This window comes from Manis pentadactyla, chromosome 5, assembly GCF_030020395.1.
Source record: "Manis pentadactyla isolate mManPen7 chromosome 5, mManPen7.hap1, whole genome shotgun sequence".
NCBI lineage: Eukaryota > Metazoa > Chordata > Mammalia > Pholidota > Manidae > Manis > Manis pentadactyla.
The window spans coordinates 10,640,764-10,661,996 of NC_080023.1; the positions used below are offsets into that span (position 1 = coordinate 10,640,764).

Here is a 21,233-nt window from a genome sequence, read left to right on the forward strand (position 1 = left end):
CTCATGCCATGAATTCTGTCTCCAGCTCTTCCAAACCAATGTCCTCAAAGTTTGTGTCAGGAGACTTTCAAGTAAAAAGCATGGATTGGGTTTCAATAGATGTCAATAGGGGTTACAAGTCAAACTTAGAGGGGAAGGATGATAAATTATAGGAGGGTGCTAAGTGGGCGACAAGTTGACACAAAAACACAATTAATAACATGGCAAAAGATGGCAAAAGAGGCAGGAAAATGGCAAAGGAAGAAATTTCAAGGAACCATTCCAGGGAAAAGAATCCCTGGTTGTGGTCTCAAAGTGTGGGCTAAGATTTTTAATTCTTGTTCTGTAGTGTTGGTATACACATGTGAGCACCAACTTCATATCTGTTCCCAAAAGAGGGCTCTTATCTGGACTTGGGATGGAGGGTGGAGAGTATCAATTCCCTGCCACCATTTCATAATGTTTCATAGTATGGGCCACTATTTTAGGGGCTAGAGGTACATAAATGAGAAGCTAACTCTGCCAGTGTTATCAAGACCTAGTAGGGGAACCAAATAAGGAAAAATACAATTAATAATATGGCAAAAGATGGTAATTGAGGAAAGCATGGGGTTCTCTGAGATTGGAGTGGAAGGGGTTTATACAGGGATACAAGTCAAGGAAAACTTCCTTGACCAGTGTTGGGGGGCCTCAAAGGATGAGCACGAGGTCAATAGGGAGGGAATAAAAAGAGGAGATTCAAAAAGAAAGACCCCAAGTTACAGGCAGGAGCACAGCCCATGCAAGAGCAAAACAATGTCGGGTGGGTTCATCGAAGTTTGTCTACTCCTAGGCCAAATCAGGAGAACCACTGGCTAGAGATGTTCCTGATCCACCCTTTGCTCCTTCTGAAGATACCTTCTCCACTCATGGTAAGAACTAGCCACTGTAGTTTGTCCCACATGGCATGACCCCAGCTAGCCACAGCTGATAAGACCAGGCTGGGCACCTGGCCCATGGTCAGAATAATCAGTGGCATCTGAAGTACGACCTAAGGACTGAAATGAAAGGATGGTTTGATCGCATGACTCATGCATTAACTTAAGATAGGTAAACAGAGGGACCAAAGTAGTGAATCATAAAAGCAATAGTCAAAATAATATATCTTGAAGAATATATATCTTGTCAGAAGATGGGGGGAGATAAGAAGACAAAGTGATAGAAGACAAAGTCAGCAGGGAAAGGGACAATGAACAATCAAAGACACTCAGTGGGTAGAGAGAGAAAAGTAAGGATATCAGCAGAGAGGTATCAGAGCTTCCTGTGAGAGAGAAGAGAGGTCTACTGCAGCCTAGCCCCTGGCATTATTGCCACATTACATGCTATGGGAGATTTATAGTAAAACAAAGTGAAAATAACTGAGAAAATTCTGAGTCATCATTCTTGACAGTTTTCTAACCAAAGCCTAATTTAGGGGGCTAGACCAACTTAAAACAAAAAGAACATTTGTGTAGCAATGCTAACAAAATTTAAATTTTAAAGAAAGTGAATGGAAAGGAAATATTTGAACCATAAAGATTGAGAACTAATTTGTCCCTGAACTTTCCAGTAGCCAGAGCAAGAAAGGAAACATGCTAAGTTACTAAATTTCATTAGTACAAGAAGAAAAATCCCAGTTGAAAAAGCCCATAGGAAAGAAAATATTTTCTGTCTCAAACTTCAAAATGAATTTCCACATGTATTATTTGTTGGAGCTACTCGTATTATGTAGTAGACACTGTTCTCCATGATAATCTCATGCAGAAATTGCTTTGCAGAAATGGATTTGAAATGAGCACATAGTCCTAAAGCATAAATGAATGAAGAATCCTGGGAGAACTCCTACGGCACAGCTGTAACCACAAGGTGGCTCTAACTAGAACTCATTCTCTGGACTCTGGCCAGAACCTAGCCTCATCTCTTCCCTTCCTCTCACTCTCCATGTCCCAAGACATGTGGGCAATGGAATTTAACATTCAAGAAGACAGGAAATTTTGTGTTTTTTTTAGTAATTGTTGTATTACCAGTGCCTAGAATAGGGCCTGGTACACAGTTGGAACTAGGTAAATATGTGTTGATGTGTAATGACTCACTCAGATCTCAACCTATAAATAGCAATAGATTCTCTTTGCTCAATGTCCTATCCAGCCTTTTTCACTCATTACTGGAGTTCCGTCCTTGAAGCCAGTCTTCCTAGATGACTGTAAACTCCGGGCAGCATTACTTCCTGCTGTATCCGAGGCTGGCCCTGAGTGCTGCATTTAGGTGTTCAACACATAAATGATCAATGAGTGCTGACAGAAATGAATAACCTGTGAGGCACATATTAAATGATGAATGCAGGCTCTAAGTGCAAGGTTATTGGAGACTTAAACAAGATGGAAGGCTTTCAGGACTATTAAAAGCAAAGAGAAGGGATGTAGTGAAGATGAAGGGCAGAAAGGTAACAGGGATAGGTGGAAAGAGGTCAAGAGCAAGGAAAACTGGGACAAGGCTGTATCACGTATCAATGATAAGAAGGAGGATGAACCCATATCTATCATCTTAATTTTCCAGATTCTGTGAAACCTAGATTATAATTCACCTTATAAAGAGACTAATAGTCAAAGTGTCTAAGTAAGATATATTCAATGGATTCAGTTGAAGATATAAGGGCGATGCTTGTTAAAGTTTGTGCCAAACATCCACTGAATCACATTGCTGGTATAGCTAGCTCAGGACCTCCTGGCCTACCCACTGTTCACAGACAAGGGAAAAAGGTCCTGAGAGATGTCATTGGTTGGCCAAATTTGCCCAAATTCCTGATTAATGTTGTAAGTGTCTCTCTTAATTGACACAAAAGATGAGTCTTCAGTGTTGTCACATGGATCCTTTGGAAGTTGTCAGACCCATAGCAGAGGCTGACTGGGGGAGAGAAAGTGCAAGAGGCCGCTGTTTTCACTCACTGCTACTCTTCTCAGAGGGGCCATGCCAATCCTGGAAGCACACTGAACTCCAGGGCCTTGTGAGTGTGATTAGCCTCTCTCTATATATAATTAACTGATGCTCTTGACCCTGAAAAATGACCCAGCAAAAGCCAAAGGTCAGATCAACCAAAGACCAAAACAGTAAGTCTGACCTATGCAAGGATGAGCATACTGCATGGAGATTTGTAAGGATGGGGGCTTGTCTTGCAAAGATCAGCTGCCTCGTCTGAGCAGAAGCAGCATTCTGAGCATCTGATGCAGAGGGATGGCTGCAGGGGCCCCTGACAGTGGGCTCATCTGGCATCGGTGAGGCAAGTGGCTGTCCTCACACTGACCACCTGCTGAGCCACACACGCGTGGGAGTCTGAGAGAACGGACCTTCACTCCCTGAGGGAATTCAGAAAATTCTCCTGGCTCAATGCAGTGGCATTCAAGAAGATAAACACAAAAGAGCTGGGCCTAGAAACAGTAGAACCCCCTGAAAAATATGATTGCTTTAGCATATAGCACATTATTCATTCTAGAATCCAGGAGTCTGGCATTTTTGCATGTGACAAAAATTCTTTTTCAAGCAAAACCTTATTACAAACTCCAGTCAAACAAAATCTGAGTGTTGCTAACTAAAACAGAGATGGGGACCAGATCTTTCCTTTAAGCCCCCTTATTCCTACAATTGCCCCAGAATCAACTCTAATGGACTTATTTTTTAAAATAGCTGTGTAATAAAATGAACTTCAATAGCACACTTGCTTGTGTGATTATTCGCTTGATGTCTACCTGCCCCACTGTACTACTGCCTCCCCAAGGGAACAAATCCCATTTAATTTTGTTCAGTGTGGCATTGCCAGTTCCTGGCAAATGCTTGAAACAGTGCTTGAGACAATTTGTGGGAAAGAACTTTGTAACTTCTAAAAAAAACTCTCGAAGGCTACCGCTAGAAGGGAGTAGTCTCCATTCTCTAATCAGAATCTATTTTCAGGAAGCAATTATGTTCAGTCGAGTTGAAAGTGTTTTCTCAGTAAGTTCACTGGCTCCCAACAAACAAACAGAGAATTATTGTTTGACTGATGCCTGACAGACATTTGAAATGACTCCCAGGCCTATTGTTGCTTGTCATCCTTTGAAAAATACCCATCCTTCTCGCTCGTGCCATGTTCCACAGCTCATTGTGAGGCATCCGTTGTCTCTGAGTTCTCTATCTCAAACACCTGCTTTGACTCCTTTCAAACTGCCACACAACAGCAGAATGTAACTGCACTTTCATCTTCCTTAGGTATCATGTCTAAAGAAAAATCTGCAATGGACCTATTCTTCTGATTAGGTGGGCATGCCAGCAGAAAATAAATTGAACCTCTGTCTTTCTATGAAATCCAATATTTCACAATATACTGTTTGACACAGCTTGGACTGCATTGATCTGAATCGGAGCATTGGAGCACACCAAAAGAACATTCCCATTTATTATGTTGTGTGGATAAAGAGAGGTTTAAAGGACCAAGGCATAAACAAAATCTTGAGCCTTCAGTGCTGGATCACTGACATACTGTATATTAAATTAAGTCTTCAGAAAACGTGTTGCTTATTGCATGAGCTGAAGTTACATAATGACAAAGACTTATAGGTCTTATGGGAGCATCTTAGAAGGTTATGTGGCATAAAACAGGGATTAGGAAACCTATCAGGCAGAACTCCCTGCCTCATGGGGAGACACACCCCCGCAGCCTAGCCTGTGGTCATTCCTTTCATGGAAATGCCATCTGCCTGGAGATGACAAGAAAGCCCCTCTTGAGGAAGAGCCATTGAGAGGAGCCTTGGAAGGTCAGTTGGCTTCACCTGGTGGCACCAGGGATGAGAGTTCCAAAAGGAGGGAACAGAATGTGCAGGTGAGCAAGCACAAAATCTCTCACATCTCTGGGTTTCTATATTCCTCCAAAAGCATCAGTAAGGTGTTAGTACACCTGGGGTCATCCAATGTGCAGAAATGAGGGGCTTTAACAGCCAGGACTCTGCTCCTTGAATCCATCACTCTACGGCTGATTAAAGAAGGCTTGCAATCAGTGAAATCTGCAGTTATACTCAGTGAGCAGTTGTCTGGTCAGACCTTTTCCTTCCTGCAGTCATGAAATTAGTTTGTAACCTTTTCTCATGAGCAGTTCCACTTTTACTACTTTTTCACTTTTACTACTTTTCAGAATATTCATGTCTCTGGGGATTATTTTAATCTCATCTCTTTTGTTAATCATATGAACTACCAATACCTCCCTCTTTTGTCGTATGAATAAGCTTCATAAGCAACTTGTCTCCATCTCTATGCACATCTCATAAAATTGCTGTTCACAAAGGATCAGGAGAGCCCTGCAGTGCCCCAGGAGAGGACTGACTTGGGGGTCGCATAGAATTATTCATCAGTAGGCTCTGCAGTTAGGATTCACCTACCATCTTCCACTGTGACTTCCATTATTACTCTGTAATCAAATGATTTCTGGCAACACAACACAACAGAGTAAAAAAACATCAGAGAATGAGATAGGGTTTAAGTGTGAATTCTGACTCTGCCACTGTCTGTACAAAGAGGGGAGGGATGTTTTTTGCTAAGCCTCGGTTTCTTAAACTCTAAAATGGGGATAAAAATGCCTACCTCTGATGAAGAGTTCGAAAGAGTAGTTCACTGACTCTCAAAGCCTGGAGTGTAACAGGCCCACAAACACACAAATGCCTGTGGTGCTCGTGTTGATGCTGATACTGGTCCATGCCTAAAAATAAACATCTCTCCTTCTTATTTCCAGGTGTTGAATAACTTAGAATGTTTTCCTCCATCATTTGTTTAATCTGTCTGGGACCTTTACTCAGTGACACCTTTCAAAATATCTTCCATCCGGCAATAACGGCTTGCTTCACTGTGGAATAATGAGGGCTAACAAAACTGATTGCATCTGTTCTTTAATCAGAAATAGATTGCTTCTCCTGAGCAATGTGTTTGTTTGTTGCAGAGCTCAAGAAATGAAGGCTTACAGATCAGACAAGAATGGCCTCCTTCTACTTGCTCCTTTGAATGTCCATGAATTGCAGGTGTAGCTGGAACAGAACAGCCGCTCGTAAGGGAACATGTGAGCCACATCAAAAGCAAACACAAGTTTTACAGTTAAAACTGGCATTCATGCCCAGGTCCACTTCTGAAATCACTATGCAATCTTGGAGAGCTTATTTTATTTGTCTCTTTCTTTTCCTTATCTAGAGAGTGGGGACAATATTGTCTACTTTGCAGCATGGTTAAGAGAATAGTATGAGATAGCACAAAGTACACCTAAGAAGAACGTACATGCTATTCATAAAATGGCTCTGAACAAATGCCACTTTCAGGGTCTTCCACCTTGTTGAGGAAGCTGTTTTCTAATATGTAAATTCATGAACCAAACTATTGTTTATTGAGCATTTGCTGAGTGAAAGTCCATGAGGCACTCCAGAGAAAATGAAATGCAAATCATGCCATCAGTGAACTACTGTTCTCATATGGGATGATATTCATCAGATGTAAATATACTTCTGAGAAGGTATGGATGGTAATGGACATGAGAGAGGTGAAGGTAAAACTTGGTGTGCCTTTCCTGGGTCTTTCTAGAATCATGGGAGAAATCTGAACAGGTGTCATGGACCATGTTCCAGGGAGGAAGATGGCTAAGCAGGAGAGTTGAAATGCCTCATTTAATAGAATAATTATTATAATACAAATAATAATACGCCTCATACTATTATACTCATTTCCTAAAGAGTTGTCACTGAAAGAAAACAGAGGCAGAGATCAACTGATCCAGGCATTAGATGGCAGATAAATCTAAGAGCAGCAGCAGGTTCAGCCATGACTAGCCAGTCAAAAAAGGAAAACAGCCAAATTCTCCAAGAGGCACTAGGGGACACTCTGTAGCGTCATAATGTCGAGGGACAGACCTAAGCTCTCTGATGGGCATTTCTTATTGGTAACCTCTGCTGCTGTAACTCGTGATCTTTAATCACATAGTAGGTAATGTTCTATGATGCCTCCTGGGAATTTGACACAAAACGAAATTTCAAATTAACAGGTGATTAAATTACAGGTTCACACTGACTTGAAGAATAATCAGATTGATCTGAGAGTTTCCTGGAATTGGTGAGGTTGAATTGGCTGCTAATACAGTAGCAGCCACAGCTTATATCACTTCTGATGTTCTCTATATCTCTTAAGCTGTGATAATGAGATATATTCTAGTACTCAGCAGAAGTGTCAGTGAAAGATTCTAGACTTTGCAGATGAGAAGACATGAGTGTAAATTCATCCTCTACCACCACTCTGGGCAAGATTTTTTCTTCTCCAAGACTCACTGGCTTTCCTCCATGTCACAATGGGGATAATAAAATGGTGTGAAGATGGGTGTGTGATTCAGATGCCAGTGTCTACTAAGTCCTTTGCATAACTGGACTTCCTCATGACTGACCCCATATCCTGTGAGAAATCCTTCACAGGAGTTCTGGGAATCCTGAGATTTTGCATCTCTCCCAATCACCTTCAGCTTTAATTTTTATCTTTTGCTAAATTCTCCATCTTCACTCTGTGAACTGTGGCTTGTTATTTATTTCTGCTTCAGTATAAATCCAAATTTGGACATGTGTCCTGCTCAGTTATTTGTCAGCTGCCTCTAGTAGATTATTATCCCTTTAGGGGATTCACATTAAATTGCACAGAGAAAATACATTTCTATTGAATATTAAATATTCCTAATATTTTTAAGGCTCTTTTCTATTTCTAGCAAGTCAGGTTTAGCCCCCCACTATGTCTCTCAGCTCTTATCTCCCCCAACCTGCTTTCTCCTCTCACCTCTCCCCTTTCATATTTTTTCCCCTTTACTTGTGAATGATATGTGTGTATATAGAGAGAAGTCACATATATGTCATACATAGAACATGTCATATATATGTAGACATGTATATAATTATAATTATGTTTATATTTACAGTTGTATTTACATAAATATAATAAATTAATAAATATATAAAATATAAATAAATATTATATATTTATATAATTATGATGTAAAATTCGAGAAATAAAGGAAAGAACTAAAAAAATGAAAGAAACAAGTCATCCTAAAATAGCACTCCATTGGAACATGCCCCAGCATTAGTGGTTAAAAATTATCTGGGTTAGAATCCTAGCTTTACCACTTACTATCTATGTTGGTTTGAGTAAGTCACAAAACCCTACTATGCCTCAATTCTCTCATCTCCACAATAAGGAAGATAATAATGGCACTGTCTCTTAATGTTGTTGTCAGATTAAATGAAGTATTATATGTACAGTGCAAGGAAAATTCCTGCACTGGACAAAAATTATTAGCTGCTATTATTACTTTTATTATTATTATTAGCATAAGTCTAGATACCAATTTCACATATGCATATATGTGAAAAGGATAAAGACATGAATAAATAGAAATAATTCTTAAAGGAAAGAATCAGTCTGATAAATGCTACTTCACAATTTTTAGTTTTTAAAATAATATTGAACTTAATTTTAATAAACAAATTAAATAGAAGAAATTGTTGAATGTCATTTAAGAATTCCTTCACAAAAATATGAAATATCCCTTTACAGTTAAGAGGAAAAGATTATGAAAAAAACTATAGAATTGGACTCATTAGTTCTTTTAACTACATGCTTTAATTTGAGGAAGTTTCAGTTTATTCTTCACTATGAAATATGTCAGATCAGGCAGTGACCCTAGCCTGCCTACAATTCCTCTACCTTATCCATTCCCCACTTCTAATCTTCATAAGCTGTATTATTATTTTTATACTATCAAGGTTCATAGTATCCACATTCTGTTTTGCATATATAATTTCCTAAGTCTTAGGTATAAATTAAATAAATTCAATATTCACCTCAGGCCTTTTAACACAGCTTTTTCTTTTTTAAATTTTGTGTGTTCTATCATGCCAATTTTGTTTGTTTTGTTGTAAGAAAGGCCCATGGCTATTTTATTTCTTGAGTATTTTACTTAACACTACTGTACTCTTTATTCGTGCCACTGGACCTATATAGGAATCGATCCATTATCTTTAGGCCTTGAATATCACTATCAAGAATTACAGATACAGACCCCTCATTCCCCTCGCGGGTGGCTCATTTTTCTTCCAGGCTATCTGACGCATTCTTTCTTTATCTCTGACGAACAACCAGCAACTCCATTGGAACGTGCCCCAGAGTTAATCAGTCTGAATTTTATTTTCTAGCTACAGGTTTCACTTCTTTATTTCTTTCAAGAAATCTGCATGCATTATATCTTTAAGTACTTTTGTTTCATTTGTTGAATTCACTACATAAGGACACAGTTTATCCTTATGCTTTCTGCCTTCCACATCAATCACCTGTTTTCTGTTAATCTTTGTCCTTTTTATTCTCTATGTTCATTGTGATCATCCTAAGATTTTTTTCTATGACAAACACTCAATTATCAACCATTTTATTCTCTGCTGTTTCTAATTTACCTATTAGCTCTGTGTTATCTTCTCTTATAGATGATGTATGTGTTATCTTTCTTCATGATGTTACAATCTGTTTCTTATCACACCAATCCAGTTTTCATACTGAAGGTGGCTGTAGGTTGTCACTAACCCACTTCCTACCCACTACCTCAAAAATCTTCAAGAATCCCCTGACTCTTCCACTTACTCTCAGGCGTTAGAGAACTGCTGTCATCAGCCTCAGTATCCTCCCGTTTGTTTTGGTGGATTCCAAAGCGAAGCTTCTCATGGTGATGGCGATGCCAATGAGAACAGAGGACACACACTGGAAGCCTTGCTCTGCGCTAAGGGCTGTTGAAGCCCGACTTAATTATTGCCTCATTTAACCTTTGTAACAACTCTATACGGGAGGTGTAACTACTATTATCACGCTCACTTGGCAGATGAAAAAACAAAGGCACAGAGCACTTATGGAAATTCCCTAAAGTCAGACAGCAATTGAAAAGAGGCTGCTTGACTGCAAATTGTTTTTCTAATATTTCTTAGAATTGTTGTGTCTTTACTGGTACAAAGGAGCCACCTGCCTAACAGAAGGAAGTTCTTCCACCGACTGTGCCTATGTTGTGAATTTCTTTAACAGCAAACAACACCATTCACTTCACAATCCTATCCAGGCCATTTCCCACCTGGATGTCAGAGTCTAACTGGTCTGTGTCCAGCCTCCCCCGTACTAACCCAATCTACACACAGTTGCCAGTATTTTTCTTCAGAACATACTGTTGAGCATGTTACCTTTCAATGGTCCTGTAGGGAATTTGAAAGTTCCATGGCCAGGATCCTCACCTAATACCCATTGTGTACATACGATGAGGTAATGCTTAGCCTACCGTACAGGCTCAGGCTTACATACCCATTGGCAATAAATATTATGGCCCGTATTGCTCTAAGAGTTCCACCCAGTGCTAAGGGCAGAGGGAAGCCGGAGAGCAGAGCCTAGAGAAGAGAGCAAGAGAGCATGAAAGAGGGGTGCAGGGGCTGAGCCAGGGCAGAGACGGAGGTGGATGGGAGTCTAGTGTTCATCCGTGAGAATAAAGCTTGACATGAGCCCCTTTTTACCCCCAACATTCCATTGTCATTGTTCAGTCTCACCAAATCCATAGTGAACTTGTCCAGAACTCCCTCTGGCCAGGAGCTAAGGTCCCATTGGCTTTAGTATAAATCTCTAACTCTTTAATATGATTTAAAAGGTTCTATATACCATCTGAACCTTATCTGGTTCTCTGGCCTCATTTCCTGCATCTCCTCATCTTGAATTTTTCACTGCAGACAAAATGAACCCCAATTTCCCAATGCTACATTAGTTTTTGTACATTTGCCTTTCTTCTCAGTCCTCTGTTCCTACTCCTTTGTTTTGGGTCAATCCCGTTTGTCTTACTTATCTCCGCTTTACTAGCCTTTCCCCAGGGCTTTCCCTGACCCTATACAGACGTCTTCTATATAGTCCTATACCTCTAAATAGTCCATCTCTTATTGGAATTATTCATTCAACATGCAGAGTCCTCCACTTTGATTTCCACAGTGCTTAACACTGGGTCTGGAAACAGTAGACTTAAAGTAAACATTGCTTTGTTGATGAATGAATGAATACTATTATATTATTTTTTATTGTATTTATTTTCATTTTTTATTAAGATATCATTGATATACAATCTTATGAAGGTTTCACATAAGCAACATTGTGGTTATTACATTCACCCACATTATCAAGTCTGCCCCACACCCCACTACAGTCACTGTCCATCAGCATAGTATGATGCTATAGAGTCACTACTTGTCTTCTCTGTGCTATATTGCCTTCCTCGTGACCCCCCTACATTATGTGTACTCAATCCCCTTCCTCCCTCCCTCCCCACCCGCCCTTGCCTTTCATAACTGCTAGTCCCTTCTTGGAGTCTGTCAGTCTGCTGTTGTTTTGCTTCTTCAATTTTGTTTCATTTTATACTCCACAAATGAGTGAAATCATTTGGTACTTGTCTTTCTCCACCTGGCTTATTTCACTGAGCATAATACCCTCTACCTCCATCCATGTTGTGCAAATGGTAGGATTTGTTTTCTAATGGCTGAATAATATTTCATTTTGTGTATGTATCACCTCTTCTTTATCCATTTATCTACTGATGGACACTTAGGTGGCTTCCATATCTTGGCTGTTGTAAATAGTGATGCAATAAACATAGGGGTGCATATGTGTTTTTGAATCTGTGATCTTATTTTCTTTGAGTAAATTCCTAGAAGTGGAATTCCTGGGTCAAACAGTATTTCTATTTTTAGTTTTTGAGGAATCTTCATATTACTTTCTACAGTAGTTGAAATAATTTACATTCCCAGCAACAGTGTAGGAGAGTTTCCTTTTCTCCGCATCCTCACCAGCATTTATTATTGCTTGTCTTTGGGATGCTGGCCATCCTAACTGGTGTGAGGTGATATCTCCTTGTGGTTTTAATTTGCATTTCCCCGATGATTAGTGATGTGGAGCATCTTTTTATGTTCCTGTTGGCCATCTGAATTTCTTCTTTGGGGAAGTGTCTGTTCATTTCCACCATCATTTTTTTAATCAGGTTATTTGCTTTTTGGGTGTTGAGGAGTGTGAGTTCTTTATATATTTTGGATGTTAACCCCTTATTGAATATGTCATTTATGAATATATTCTCCTATACTGTAGGATGCCTTTTTGTTCTACTGATGGCGTTCTTTGCAGTACAGAAGATTTTTAGTTTAATGTAGTCCCGTTTGTTCATTTTTGCTTTTGTTTCCCTTGCCCGAGGAGATGTGTTCAGGAAAAAAAATCACTCATATTTATATTCAAGAGATTTTTGCCTATGTTGTCTTCTAAGAGTTTTATGGTTTCATGACTTACATTCAGGTCTTTGATCCATTTCAAGTTTACTTTTGTGTATGGGGTTAAGCAATAATCCAGTTTCATTCTCTTGCATGTAGTTTTCCAGTTTTGCCAATACCGCTTGCTGAGTGACTATCATTTCCCCACTGTAGATCCATGGCTCCTTTATCATATATTAATTGGCCATATATGTGCATGTTTCTATCAGGGATCTCTATTCTGTTCCTTTAGTCTATTGGTCTGTTCTTCTGCCAGTACCAAATGCTTTTGATTATTGTGGCTTTGTAGAGCCTGAAGTTGGGGAGTATAATCCTTTCAGCTTTATTCTTCCTTCTCAGGATTGCTTTGGCTATTCGGGGTCCTTTGTGGTTCCATATGAATTTAGAACTATTTGTTCTAGTTCATTGAAGAATGCTGTTGGTATTTTGATAGGGACTGCATTGAATCTGTAGATTGCTTTAGGCAGGATGGCCATTTTGACAATGTTAATTCTTCCTATCCATGAGCATGGGATGTATTTCCATTGTTGGTGTCTTCTTTAATTTCTCTCATGAGTGTCTTATAGTTTTCAGGGTACAGGTCTATCACCTCCTTGGTTAGTTTTATTCCTAGGTATTTTATTCTTTTTGATACAATTGTATATGGAATTGTTTTCCTGATTTCTCTTTCTGCTTTTCAATGTTACTATACAGGAATGCCACAGATTTCTGTGTATTAATTTTGTATCCTGTAACTTTGCTGAATTCAGTTTTTAGTTCTAGTAGTGTTGGGGTAGATTCTTTAGGATTTTTATGTACAACATCATGTTATCCGCAAACAGTGACAATTTAACTTCTTCCTTACTGACCTGGATGCATTTTATTTCTTTGTGCCGTCTGACTGCCATGGCTTGCACTTCCAGAACTATGTTGAATAAAAGTGGGGAGAGTAGGTATCTTTGTCTTGTTCCCAATGGAAGAAGAAAAGCTTTCAGCTTTTTGCTGTTAAGTATGATGTTGGCTGTGGGTTTGTCATATATGGCCTTTATTATATTGAGGTACTTGCCCACTATACCCATTTTGTTGAGAGTTTTTATTAATGAATGTTGAATTTTGCCAAATGCTTTTTCAGCATCTATGAGATAATCAGGTGATTTTTGTCCTTTTTGTTGATGTGGTGTATGGTGTTGATGGATTTTTGAATACTATATCATCCTTGTATCCCTGGAATAAATCCTATTTGATCATGATAGATGATCTTTTTGATATATTTTTGAATTTGGTTTGTTAATATTTTGTTGAGTATTTTTGCATCTATGTTCATCAGGGATATTGGTTTGTAATTTTTTCTTTTTGTGGTGTCTTTGCCTGGTTTTGGTATTAGAGTGATGCTGGCCACACAGAATGAGTTTAGAAACATTCCCTCCTCTTCTACTTTTTGGAAAACTTTAAGGAAGATTGGTATTAGGTCTTTTCTAAATGTTTGATAAAATTTGGTAGTGAAGCCATTTGGTCTAGGAGTTTTGTTGTTTTTTGATTACTGATTCAATTTTATTGCTCATAATTGATCTGTTCAGATTTTCTGTTTCTTCCTGAGTCAGTCTTCGAAGGTTGTATTTTTCTGAAGAGTTGTCCATTTCTTCTAGGTTATGCAATTTGTTAGCATATAATTTTTCATAGTATTCTCTAATAATTCGTTGTATTTCTGTGGTGTCCATTGTATGTTTCATTTCAGATACTGTATTTTTCAAAGTTTATATCTCTTGAATTTTTACCTGAGGTTCTTGAATATTTTTCTGTAGCTCCATGAACATGTTTATGATTTTTATTTTGAAATCTTTATCAGGATGATTGGTGATTTCAGCTTCACTTAGCCCTCTTTCTGGAATTTGATAGATTTTGTTTTATACCAGGTTCTTTTGCAATTTCATATTTCTAATGATTACTATGGAATAATAACTTTGTGTTGGCAGTGCCTCTAGTGCCCAGAAGCTCCACTCTCTGGAGCTGCCCAGTACCTGGAGCAATAGCAGAGTTTGCAAGTGCATGGTGCCAGTGCCTGTCAGGAAGAAAGAGCTCTTTCCTTCTTCCCGGCTGCAGTGCCTGCCTCTACTTCCAGGGCCAGTGGACCAAGTGTGCAGGGAGGAGCCTCTATGGTATGACCTTGTTGCTGCCATAGGCAAGGCTGCCCTCTGGCTCACCTGGCACAATGGGGGGCAGCAGGTTTGCAAACCAGTTCAGCAGAAGGAACAGCAGGCTGCATATTGCAGTGTTGGCCCTCGGCACTGTATTGCCAGCCAGGGGGATGGAGTACATGAAGCTTCTGAAAGTTCCCAACCTGCTGGGCTCAGTGTGCCAGGACGATTTTTCCCAGCTGTTCCTTCTCCTGAGCAGCAATCTCTGTGTAATCCTTGCCCCTTTATCAGCCCTCTCACTATTGGGAAGTCTTTCAAAGTGCCTGCCTTTCTTTTTTCCCCGCAGAGGCCAGTAGTGAGTACCTGTTCTCCCCAAGCAGCTGGATCTCAGTCTCTCCAAGTATTTCACCTGTCTTTGTTTTCTGACCCCTCTAATCTCCAGAGAACCATGTGATGTGGGTTTATGCTCCCACAGTAGATCTCCATGGGTGGATTTTTAGTAGTCCTGGGCTTCTACTCCCTCCCCATTCCATTTCTCTTCCTCCCTTCAGTGAGCTGGGGTCGGGGGGAGGGCTTGGGCCCTGCCAGATCACGGTTTTGCTACTTTACCCTTTTCTGTGAGGTCTTCTCCTTTCCCCAGATGTAAGCCATCTGTTGCAGTCTTCTTTCTGGTTGCTCTTTCAGGTTTAGTTGCATTTGCTGTATTTTCATGTTATATGTGGTTTGGGGAGGAGGTTTCTGCCTTATTTATCATGCCGTTATCTTGTTTAATCCCCCATTCTGTTGACCAAATGAAAACCATTTTAAAGTAAAAACTAGAAGATAACCTACATGAGGAAGGTCACTATGGAAGAAGTAGTTAGGTTGAGGGATGAGGTGTGCTTGATAATTTTTCTATGCCCTGCAAATTCATTGAAAATTATTTACTTTTGTGTCAGTTTTCACCATTAGATTGTGGACTTCTTGAGGAGAGGGACCATATATTTCTCATGTCATATATTCATTTACTAAAAATATATTTGGATAATAATAAATTTTTTGTTTCCTTAATTGTCAGTTAGTACCCACTGCCCACTAAAAATTAGCAAAGTAATCACACAGTTAATGAATGCTGTTCCTGTCTTTTCAAAAGGAGGAATTACACTGATTTTTAGTAATATATCTATTGCATAAAGTGAGGCCCTCCATTTAAGGTTGCCTCCATTTAAGATTGGCTGAGTCATTTTCTGTTTCCAAGTTTCAACTGATTTTAAGGACAGCACTCTTTTTCTGGTTTGGAGTATGCTTTGCTTGCTAATAAAGTTCTACCTACAGGAGACAATGATGAGGTTTATTTGAATTACAAAGCACATAATTCATAAAACCCATGGTGCCTTAATAATGCAAAAATGTCTTGCCATACTTCTGGGAGGAAATGCTATATCTCATCTTAATAATAAAGACGCAGGAAATGTAACTTGTCTATGGTTTTTCTCTACATAGTAACTTCCCAGAGAGAGAAAGCAAAAGTCCTAGAAGATGAAGACTCAAAAGTCAGCTACCCATTACAACACTAAACTATGTTTTCTAATTTTGTCTTGTATCTACCTACCACTTCAGCATTTTATTAAAAATAATAATAATAAAGAGAGAAATGTGGTATCCACATATAAATCAAGTATAAAAATCAAATGAGTATTCATATTTGAACTGACTGTTTATAGTTCATAATGCATGAGCAAAACCGAAGGTTTCTGTGATGGCTGCCCTTGTACTGTTCACCATGTAACTTATTCACTATGTAAGAATTTGTTCTCCATGTAAGAACTTGTTTGTTATGCCTCAGAAGATTGGAGACTGACGAAAATTAGGCTTGGGGTGGATTAAAGATTGTGCATTGAGCATTGACTCCCCTATACAGAATTTTATTGTTGTTAACAACCATTTGATCAATAAATATGAGAGATGCCCTCACAAACAAACAAACAAAGTACACACTTCCAATGGTAAAATAATAAGTAACCGGGATGTAATGAATATAGTCAAGATATTGTAACAGCTTGGTATGGTGATAGCTGGTACCTAGAATTGTCATGTATATAAATGTTGAATCACTATGTTGTACACCTGAAGCTAATGTAATGTAATACTGTGTGTCAACTACCCTTCAATAAAAAATAATTATCTACAAAAAAAAAAAAAAAAAAAGTCAGCTACCCAGACAAACCACAGAGATGATGAATGAGCTGTCAAGGAGATGAATAAACAGTAACTCTGTCATCACACTCAATATTTTATTTTGATCAAATAAGTATCATTATAGAAATACTTCATTTGAGAATCACTGAGGTGGAGACAATCTAGAGATATTATTAATAAGAGTAGCTAATGTGCATTCAATATATTACCTAGGGGACTATCAACTTATATGGATTGCAATATATAGTCTTCACAACAACCTTATGAAATAGTTAAACTGGTGCCATTGTTATAGACTGGGTCACTGATGTAAAGAGAGAAGTAACTTGCTCAGAGTCTCATAAAGATCATATACCAGAACAAGGATTTGAATGAAGACAGTATAGTTCCAAACCTGTGCTCTATAATGCAGTTAATTCCTTTACCATACAGATGAAGACAACAATGTAACAAAGCTACAATTTGCTGAATTCTTAATGCAAGTCTCTCTATAAATAGCATATATTTGTTATGTTTCTATTTCCAAAATAACACTAAAAATCTAATCCTAAACACCTGGGAGTGGAGTAATTATGAAAAAGTAAGTCAGTTAAACCCAAAGATTCTAAGAAATGTTCAAAACTCATGTTACTATGTACTCTGGAAAATTCAAGTAAGATCTGGAGCCTAAATGTGGGTTTGTCCCCCAATTATCTCCCCCACCCCATGAAGAGGCAGTAAGCTATTTTTTCCTGGCTCCTTTAAGAGGCCAGAATTAAATTCTTTAGAGAAATGAAACCCAGAGAGGTCTTAAAAACAGAGTCATTGTGTCTGGCAGAAGTTGAGGGTGAGACACAGAAAATGTGGATTGCATGGAAGCCTGAGTAATGAATGAATCAAACCCAACCACCACTCTTTATCCCCACACAGCAGCAGAATGGAAAGTACAAGATGGTTTCACTCACATGCGTGGATCTTCCTCAGGTTGGCTTGAAGACTGAATTTAGCTGAATGCTTCGCTCTCTCCATGCAGTTGCCAGATCTCTCCATGTGGTCAATCTCATAGGGTGCATTCAAGGATCCAAAAGACTAAGGCAGATGCTTCTTGCCCTCTCAAATGCTAGGCAGAAGTCAAATGTCACTTTCCAAGCATCATTTCCCCATGCTCCATCAGTCCAAGCAGCCACAGGTCAGCTCTGATTCAGGAGGAGAAAAACAGACCCCATCTCTCAAATGGAGGAGTATTACAAAATCTGTGGCCATTCTTAATCATCTATAGTCCATTCTCTGACCACAAATCATTTACATTCCTCCTAAATCCAAAATATGCTCTCTGCCTTCCAAGACTTCCTAAGCATCACATTAAAGCATCAGCTCAACGTCTAAGAGGTTACATATAAACTATTACCAGGGATGGTGAGGCTCTTCAGGTGTGGCTCCTTAGGTACAGTTTGTCTCAATTTAAAGACCTAGGAACTAAACACAAGTTATATGGGCCCTGCACACCCAGTATACAATGATGGAACAAGACAGGATAATCGTCATAGACACTCCTGTTTAAAAAGAGACAAACTAAGAGGCACGTTGCAGTCACTAATCTAGAGAAATTTTGAAATCTAAGTAGACATTTGTTTCCAGGGCTCATATTCCACCCCAGTCCTGCTTCTTGAGACAATTCTCATGACTCTTGAGTCTACCCTATAGGCTTTTGGTTCCTTCATGAATCATCTTTCTTTCTCCCGAAGAAATGACCTAAGTAGCATATATTCCAGTCTGATTCTTGCAGAGAGGTTAGAGGTTCTCATGTTTCTTCTATGTCTCTTTTCATGTCTCTTTTCACATACAGTAGGTGATATATAAATCATTTAAATTATTTTTCAAGCTTCCTGGGTTTCCTTTGAGTATTATAGAGATTCACTATATTAGACAATTTCACACCCATATAACTTCCTGACAAAGGTTCTTTTATATTATTATTTGGTTGTGAGGTTGCTGTGGGACATGTCTCAAATTCTTCAGAGCCCTCCTTCCTGGCAAAGAGAGACCACAAGTAATTCAAGAGGATCAAGGCAAAACTACCAGTCCTCCTAAAGGCTCGATCCAGAGCTGATAGAGGTAGCATCACTTCTTCTGCATTCCAAAGACCATAGTCACAGTCTTAAAGGAAAGGGTGTTAAAGAATTTGCAGAATCTGAAATCCCACAACTGTTTTAAAGAATGTAAGGGGAGAAGAAAGATATGAATGTAAGAGAACTAAGTATTCAACTACCATGACACACAGTTGATAGATAACATTTACAATTAACCAGTGAAGAAAGAGAAATAAAGGGATATCACAAATACCAGAAATGACAGCTTTAATAATTGAAAGCAGGTGCCTCTAGGGAGAGCATCTTGGGTCAGGAGTATTTGTGGGACGGACAAAGCTCATGCTACATTTCACTCATAGCCTTTTAAAAATATCTAATTATGTTCACTATGCACATGAATTGCTTGACAAAAATAAAAGTTAATCTCCAAAATAGTTTCTCTCCATTTTTTTCAACTATACTGAAAATTATACCTCAGCAGTCTAAAATGCAGTTTAATGAATTTGGCAACTTGTTATTATTCTGCATTAAGTCACACAAAAATTGACCAGAAATCCTCTCTATCTCTCCCTCAGGATAAGCACAGTAAGTTTTAAGAAAAAATGGAGGAGCCAATACTATCATTTATGGAAGAAAAATAACTGAGATAATAAATGTACATATTCCTCCATTTAACCAGCATTTTTCACATTTGTCTCTTAAAATGCATGCCAATTTTATAATTGAATTCCAAAATAACACCCTTGATAATATCTGTGTGGTGCTGTGCCTTTGATAAATGACTTTCCTAGGCAAATATACACTTTTTTTAATCCTCACAACATCTGTGTGACTTTCATTGAATAGGCATTATTATTATCTTCTTTTTCCAAAAAAGGAAAGTAAAATTCAGATGAGCCAAATACCTCATCCAAGGTCATACGGTTATTAGGGTCAGAGCTGTTCTAAACCCTGTGCTCTTTCTTCTCACTTTGGTATTGATCTGCCAGACCTTAACAGGCCATGTGCAGAGGTGGGAGGAGACAGCACCACGAACATTCCTGTGGACCTGGAGTGGACCACCACATCACAGCAACGAGTGCGGCGGTCCTGACGTATGTGGCCATGGTCGTGATTGTAGTTGTAGTAATTACTATTTCTATAGCAGGAAGAAAACAGTGTCTTTCTTGCTGCACACAGTGACAGAAAAGAATTCCAATACAGTAATGTTTCAATGAGAGTGTTGAAAGTCTACCTCTATAAGCAAAGGAATATTATCCCAAACACTTCCTTCAAAACAGTGCCAAAGCATATGTGATTTAAACTTGGCCACATTTCAAACTTCCAAGAATTCAAATCCTGGGTTGCAGGAACTCTGACATGATTTTTAATAGGAATGAAAATCTGGGACCTGGGTGAGACACATTTCACGGCTCAGAGGACTGAGACTCCTCTTGAATGGAGTGGTGTAACAACTCCACACCTGCTCTCTGAACAGACTCAGCCCACAGGCCGTAGCTTTGGCTTTGAAGAACAGGGTTGTGGCCTTGTAAAGCTGATGAGCCCATAGGAGGTGTGGGCTGCAAGCTCGGCCATGAGTGAGGCAACATTCTCATTTGCGGGTTGATTAAGTGGCATTTTCCAAAGTGTGGTGCCTGTAGCACTGATAGCCCACAAGCCATTCACACTCAGGACAGTGTTGAAATGTTAAATTGTGATAGTTATTTGGTTATTTTAATATGACCTAGAATTAAAAACACAGCATCTTAGCTGCTTTGAGATTTCATATATCATTGCTTGGGGATGAGACTAGAGTAGGCGTTTGAACTGCCAAAATTATTTCCCTTTAATTTGGTTGTGAGATTGCTGTGGGACAACATGTCTAAAATTCTTCAGGGCCCTCTTGTCTCACAAAGGGAGACTTTGTTAAAGGGAAAAAACCAACTAAATAAGAATACAACAAAATAATTAAAAAACAACTAAATAATAATATAAGGAGCCCATAGAGAGGAAAAAATTCTTAAAGGTGAGGAAGAAAATGGGAATGCTAGAGAAGAAGAGTCGTTTCTGCTTGAAAATGATTTTTTTCTTAAAAGATGAGAAAATCAACAGCAAAACAAGGAAATATTTTGTACATAAAAGCAGCTACAGTTTACAACAACATTGCAAGGAACTATTTTTTTCCTTATTTAATAAATAAACGGCAGTTCAGAAAGATTGAATAATTTGCCAAGAACCAAACAACTAACATGCAGCCATACCAGCATTCAAAGAAGGTTCCTGATAACTGAAGCCTATGGTATCTGCAGGCTGTGGTAGAAGATAGCGGATAAGAGCTGGGCAGTCCGGACTGGATTTGACATCTTGGATCCATTATTTTCCAGTTGTGAGACTTTGAGCATGTTGCTGAACCTCTGTCTTGCTTCCCACATCTGTAAAACAGGGCTAATAATAATAATGAAATGAGAAGGTGTTGGTCAAATGGCAGAAAGCTTCAGTTATGCAGAGTGAGTAAGTTCTAAAGCATGGTGACTATA

At 38.9% G+C, this 21,233-nt stretch overlaps 1 long non-coding RNA gene across 6 annotated transcripts in view; it reads right to left on the bottom strand.

Moving 5' to 3' along the window:
• The window catches only part of LOC118930175 (uncharacterized), a 358,120-nt gene that overhangs the window by 95,218 nt on the left and 241,669 nt on the right, over positions 1-21,233 (bottom strand). For all 6 annotated transcript variants that reach the window (XR_008997687.1, XR_008997690.1, XR_008997689.1 and 3 more), the window contains 2 exons: positions 20,958-21,128; positions 17,593-17,823 (listed from right to left, as the gene is read on the bottom strand). This is a non-coding gene — a long non-coding RNA (uncharacterized LOC118930175). The remainder of the gene's footprint in view (positions 1-17,592; positions 17,824-20,957; positions 21,129-21,233) is intronic.